Source organism: Psammomys obesus, unplaced genomic scaffold, assembly GCF_907164565.1.
Source record: "Psammomys obesus unplaced genomic scaffold, mPsaObe1.curated_primary_1811, whole genome shotgun sequence".
NCBI classification, from domain to species: domain Eukaryota; kingdom Metazoa; phylum Chordata; class Mammalia; order Rodentia; family Muridae; genus Psammomys; species Psammomys obesus.
In genome coordinates, this window is record NW_026590258.1 from 424,655 (window position 1) to 431,845 (window position 7,191).

A 7,191-nucleotide genomic window follows, 5' to 3' on the forward strand; every position below is an offset into this window, starting at 1 on the left:
ATATATATATATATATATATATATATATATATATATATATATATATACATGTCCACAGAGTGGTGACATATCTGTGTGTATGTTCAAGTTATGTCATGTATGTTACTTGTATGTCATGGACATTACCTCTGTGTCATGTATATTCACAATGGGTGTATGGATGAACACTGTGCTCATTTACAGTGCTCAGAGGAGAACAATAATGTGTTCTCTTTTAAGGTTTAGAGTGGAATAGTATTTTAGTAGTTCATAGTGAGTGTAATTTGATTTTGTCAGATAGTATTTTGTTAATAAAATAATACATTTTCTGGCTAGGAACCAGTATGAGTGTATATTCCCAGTGCACCCAATGCTTGCCTGCTTCAACTGCTGTGTTCCCAGAAGAACGGTGAAAAATCAGAAATATTATTACCTCAAATCACTCGCTAAGACCCTTAGCATTAACATTTACACACTTTAAAACACATATTTAGAACCTCACAACTTAAGCTTTTCTGTCCTCAGATCTTTACAACTTGTATATACACACTCTGAACCAAGCTGTTGATCTGACTCTCCTAAAGTGTGTAAGTGTGTATGTGCCTCTTGATCCTACCATTATGGGTAACAGTAGACAAGGCAGGCAGCTCCAGGGTGACATTTACCCACTGACAAGAAGATCTTAGTGGGTAGAGCAGATAGAGAAGAAAACAACTGAAGAGGGAGACTAAGAAAAGATTATTTTGGAAAGAGAGTAGTTTCAATCGAGGAAGAGGAAAGCAACTTAGTAAGGCCAGACACCCAGCCCATAATGGTAGGATCCACAAGCAGACACACACTTATTGAATAGTATAAGAGAGTCAGATGGATAGAACAGGTGGGATGTACTGGCAGGTTGTGTGGCAGAAGCCAGCAGAAACACAGAATCTGAACATTGTTGTGCAGATATTGTTGAAGTTTAGTTTTTTCATGGAATATTGTGTTTTCTCCATCTATGTTGATTGAAAGCTTTGCTGGGTAGAGTAGTCTGGTTTGGCATCTGTGCTCACTTAGAGTCTGCTTGACAACTGCCCAGGTCCTCTTGGCTTTCACAGTTTCTGTTTGAAATCTGGTGTGATTCTGATAGGTCTATCTATGTTACTTGGCCTTTTTTCCTTGCTCTTTTTAATATTTTTTCCTTGTTCTGTAGTTCTAGTGTTTTGACTATTTTATGATGTCTTTTCTTTTTTGGTCTATTATATTTGGTGTTCGGTGAGCTCTTTTATGTTATGGACATCTCCTTCTTTAATTTGGGAAAATTTTCTTCTTTGATTTTCTTGAAAATATTTTCTGGACTTTGGAGCCTGCAATCTTTTTTTTTCCTTCTATTCCAATTATTGTTAGATTTTGCCTTTTCATGGCATTCTTGAATTCTTGGAGGTTTTGTGTTTGGAACTTTTCTGATTTTCTTTTCTTTTCTTTTTTTTTTTTTTTTTTGAGAGATGTATGAATTTCAGCCATTTTATCTTCTTCATGGAAGATTCCTTTTCCATCTACTTTTTTTTCTGTTGGTGATGCTTACCTTTGTGGTTCCTGGTCTTTTCTCTAAGTTCTACAGCTCCAGAGTTTTCTCTGTTTGTGTTTTCTTAATTGATTCTAATTCTTTTTTCATGTCCTACAATATTTCCTTCATTTGTTTGAATGTGGATTCCTGTCTTTCCATGTTGACCTTTTTTTTTTCGTTTCCTCTCCGTATGCCACTAATTGTGCCTCCATTTGTATGACTATAGTTGCCTGTATTTCTTTGAGAACTTTGTTTTATTCCTGTTTGTCTGTCTTTAATAACTGGATAAGCCTAGATTTGAGATACTTTCCTGTGTTTATGATGATTTAGCGTATTCATTGATTTTTGAAGTTGTTGGAGAAGCCATGATGTTTTGATTTTGTTGGATGTGTTCTTATGCAGACCCCTAGACATTTCCTTTTTATAACTGTTGCTGTTTGTTCCTGGAGTCTGTACTTCAGACTGAGTCCATCTTCTCTGGTGTCTGTAGTATTCTTCAGGAAGATGAGAAAGGTCTACTGGTTTGAGAGTGGATGTTGGTGTTTCAGCTGTACCTAAGGGAGGAAGGTTGCAGGTACATGTGCTCAAGAGTAGGTTTGTGTGTGGAAGTGTGCCTTGAAGGACATGGTGTTAGGGCCTGTTGAAGCCTGGAAAGGTGTAGTTTAAGGCCAGAGGGGGTGCGGGTGCTGGCAGGTACCCTGAATACCTCAGTGGCCTACGGGCCTGTCTTAATGTCCTCCTGGTATTCAGATCTGTCTGGGCTCTAGGAATTTTTGCCTGGACTCTACTGGTAGACCCACAGAACAGGGGCTTTAATTTTGAGGACGCTGTCCCAAGAATCCCTATGTTGCTCACATTAGGTCTATGGGTTGGAGGGATCCGATGTCTGGTTCCTATTATAGAGGGATCCTGGATTTGGGCTCTGGATGCACTCACACACCTTTGGTGGGCAACATAGGGACTCTTGGGACAGCGTTCTCAACATTGAAGCCCCTGCTCTATGGGTCTACCACTGGAGTAAAGGCAAACAATTCCTGGAGCCCAGACAGATCAGAATAATAGGAAGACAGTAAAACAGGCCTGTAGGCCACTGAGGTATGTAGGACACCTATGCATGCACATTACACCCGCAAACAGAGCCAGCACCTTCACACCCTCCAAACTTAAGCCCCACATTCCATGCATCTACATGCTATAGCACACTGTCCTTCAAGGCACACTTCCAGGCATTCACCCACTCTTGTGCACTTCTGCCTGTGAAGTTCCTCACTTAGCTATAGCTGAAACAACAACATCCACTCTCATACCGCTGGACTGTTCTCATCTTCCTGAAGAATGCTGCAAACACCAGAGAAAGTTGGACCCAGACTGAAGTACAAACTCTAGGAACAAACAGGGATGGTTACAGAAAAACAAATGGTTATAGGTGTAAGAACACATCCAACAAAATCATGACATCATGGCTTCACTAGCAACCTAATGGACATGCTAATTCAATGGAAACACAGGAAAATGATCTCAATTCTAGGCATATCCAGATATTAGAGGCATATAAAGATGAAACGAACAAAGCTCTCAAGGAAATACAGGCAACTACAGCCAAACAAGTAGAGGTACAATTAATGGCATATAGAGAAGAAATGAAAAAAAAAATAGAGGCCATCATGGAAAGACAGGAATCCACTTTCAAACAGATGAATGAAATGGTGCAAAACATGAAAACAGAATTAGAATCAATAAGGAAAACAGAGAAAACCCTGGAGCTGTAGAACTTAGAGAAAAAATCAGGAGCCACAAATGTAAGCATCACCAATAGAATATAAGAGACGGAAGAGAGAATCTCAGAAGCTGAAGAGACACTTGCAGAAATTGATACATCTCTCAAAGACAAAATAAAATCAGAAAAGTTTCAAACACAAAACCTACAAGAAATCAAGGACACCATGAAAGGATGAAATCTAAGAATAATAGAAATAGATGAAAAAGAAGATTCTAAGCTCCAAGGTCTAGAAAATATTTTCAAGAAAATCATCGAAGAAAAATTTCCCAACTTTAAGAAAGAGATGTCTATAAACATAAAAGAGGTCTACAGAACACCAAATAGAGTACACAAGAATAGAAATTCCTCATGTCACATAATAGTCAAAACCTTAAATCTATAGAACAAAGAAAAATTATTAAAAGCAGCAAGAAAAAAGGCCAAGTAACATATAAATGTAAACTTATCAGAATTATACCAGACTTCTCAACAGAAACTATGAAAGCCAGAAGGACCTGTGCAGATGTTCTGCAAACTCTAAGGGACCACAGATGCCAACCCAGAGTACTATACACAGCAAAGTTTTCAATCAACATAGACTGAAAGAACAAAATATTCTATGACAAAACTAAACTTAAACAATATCTACACAGCACTCAACCCTACTGAAGATATCTGAAGGAAAACTGCAATCCAACTAAAACAACTACACCCAAGAAAACATGGGATATAGATAATAAAAAATTAAAAGAAAACAATCACTGAAACACAGTAACACTGCCAACTCCACAATAAAAGAAACTAACATTCATTGGTCACTATTCTCTATCAACATCAATGGACCCAACTCTCCAATAAAAAGACACAGACTAACAGAATGGTTGCAGAAACAGTATCCAATATTCTGCTGCATCCAAGAAACACACCTCTGCCACAAAGATAAATACTACCTCAGAGTAAAGTGTTGGAAAAATAATTTTCAAGCAAATGGACCCAGAAAACAAGCTGGGGTAGCTATCCTAATATCTAATAAAATAGATTTTTAATCAAAATTAATCAAAAAAGATGAGAAGGGGCACTTCATTCTCATCAAAGAAAAAAATCTACCAGGAGGACATCACAATTCTGGATATCTATGCCCCAAATACAAGAGCACCTACATTTGTAAGTGAAACATTATTAAAGCTTAACTCACATATCAATCCCAACACCTTAATAGTGGGTAACTTCAACACTCCAATCTCACGAAGGGACAGATCATTTAGAAAAAAGTGAAATAGAAGAATAATGTCACTTACAGAGGTCCTAAATCAAATGGACGTAATAGATGTCTACAGAACTTTTCACCCAAACTCAAAAGGGTATAACTTCTTTTCAGTACTTCATGGAACTCTCCACTGCTGGTAGGAATGTAAACTTGTGCAGCCATTTTGGAAATCAATTTGGTACTTTCTCAGACAATTAGGAATAGCGCTTCCTCAAGATCCAACAATACCACTCCTAAGTATATATCCAAAGTATGTTCAAGTACATAACAAGGACATTTGCTCAACCATGTTCGTAGCAGATTTATTCACACTAACCTGGGAACCATCCAGTTGTCCCTCAACTGAGGAATGGATACAGAAATTGTGGTACATTTACACAATGGAATACTACTCAGCAATTAAAAACAAGGAAATCATGAAAATTGCAGGCAAATGGTGGGATCTAAAAAAGATCATCTGGAGTGAGGTATCTCAGAAACAGAAAGACACAGATGGTATATGCTTACTCATAACTGGATATAAGACATATAATATAGGAAAAACATACTAATATCTGTACACCTAAAGAAGCTTATCAAGAAGGAGGACCCTGAAAGATGATCAATCCTCATTCAGAAAGGCAAATGGGATGGACATCAAAAGAGGGAGAAAAACAGGGAACCAGATAGGAGCCTACCATAGAGAGCCACTCTAAGATTCTACCCAGCAGGGTATTGAAGCACATGCTGAGGCTCACAGCCAAACTTTGGGCAGAATACAAGGAATCTTATGGAAGAAGGGGGAGGTAGAAAGACCTCCAAAGACCTCCTTGTGGAGACAGGAGCTCCACAAGGAGAGCAACAGAACCAAAAACTCTGGGCCCAGGGGTCTTTCCTGAAACTGATATTTTAACCAAGGGCCATGAATGTATATAACCTATAACCCATGGCATCTCAGTACCCTAGTTATGGGTGTAGGGTCTTTCTCTGACATAAACTCAGTGGCTGGCTCTTTGATCACCTCTCCCTGTGTCAGGGAGTGCAGCCTTATCAGGCCACAGAGTAAGACAATGCAGTTACTCCTGATGAGACATGATAAACTTGGATTAGATAGAAAGGGAGGAGGGCCTTCCTATCAGTGGATTTGGAGAGGGGCATTGAAGGAGATGAGGGAGGAAGGGTGGGATTGGGAGGGAATGAGGGAGGGGGCTACAGCTGGGATACAAAATGCATAAACTCTGATTAATATGAAAAATTAATTAAAAATAATTTTACTTATAGGGGCTGGTGAGATGTCTCATTGTTTAAGGACATGTATGACTCTTGCAGAGGACTCAAGTTCACTTTCCAATACCCATGCCCCAGATTGCAATTGCCTGTATCTACAACTCCATTGAGATCTGGCACCTCTGGTCTCAGAATGATGCCCCCACCACTCTCAAACACAACAAAAAACAATCTTTACAAAGAATTTTATTAGTGGATGATGTTAATAGATGAGAAATAGAAGTTGGTTATATGCTAATGCTCCTTGCTATAACAATTATAATATTAGAATAATGTGAAATAAGATTCTTTCCATATGATTTTGCTAAACTATGAGGAAAGCATTAAAAAATAAGAGATATTGTGATACACACTTGTAATCCTATGATCCTATTATTTGGAAGGAAATGCAGGAGGAATTTTAGTTCAGGGCCACCTTCTCACAAAACAAAACAAAATTCATTGCTTTTTTTTTTTTTTTGTAAAATCTGAGCTAATTTTCTCTGATTCTGTGATGATGCTTATTAATACCAATCTAAAGTTGAATTCTAAAAAAAAAAAAACAAAACATTAGATCTTAATTATGGCTCTTATAATAGCAGAAGTATATGCATGTTGCCAAGGAGAGGAGCTGCAAACTTTATGGACCATAATAATTATTGGACTGGCAAGATATCCACAGTGGTGGGTGAAATAGTGGCCATTTTATCTTGGGGTAACCAACAGCTGTGTTATTGGATTTAAATCTTGGAGAACAGTAAGAATTCATGCCTGACTGCAAACCTAGCCAACTATCCACAGCTTGAAGGGTCACAGACAAGAAAAGAGAACGTGCTATTGCCATGTTTCTAAATCAGTAAATTTCTAACTTATTCTTTTAGACAGATGGGTGTTGTTTTCACTCCTCTTCAAAGAAGCTTTTTTTTGCAACAGATGGAGACAACTGCAGAGACCCACAGCTGGTTAAAATACAGGGAATTAGTGACTGTGTGGTGCTGAACACTAACTGCTATTTCTCCAATGAAACCCTATTTTTAAAGCACACGGGAAAAAAAAATCAAAGAACATGGTGTCATCTATCAGTATGTGCACACACAAGCAAAGCTACATGGACTCAGTGGGTTATGGATAATTACATCCATAAACATCCATCCATGTGTACACACATGCAAATGCACACATAGCAATAGCATTTAGAAAGGACATCATGAATTTAAGAGGGGAATATGGGAGATTTTGGAGGGAGGGGTGGGAAACATGTAGATGCTATATTCATGTGCGAGGTTCTCAAAAAAATCATTAAATGACAACAATTACAAAAAGAAAACGTTCAAAAGAAAAGTATCTAATGATGCTTAGAGAAATGGTGGTTGATAAACAATTTGCCTGACTAATTAC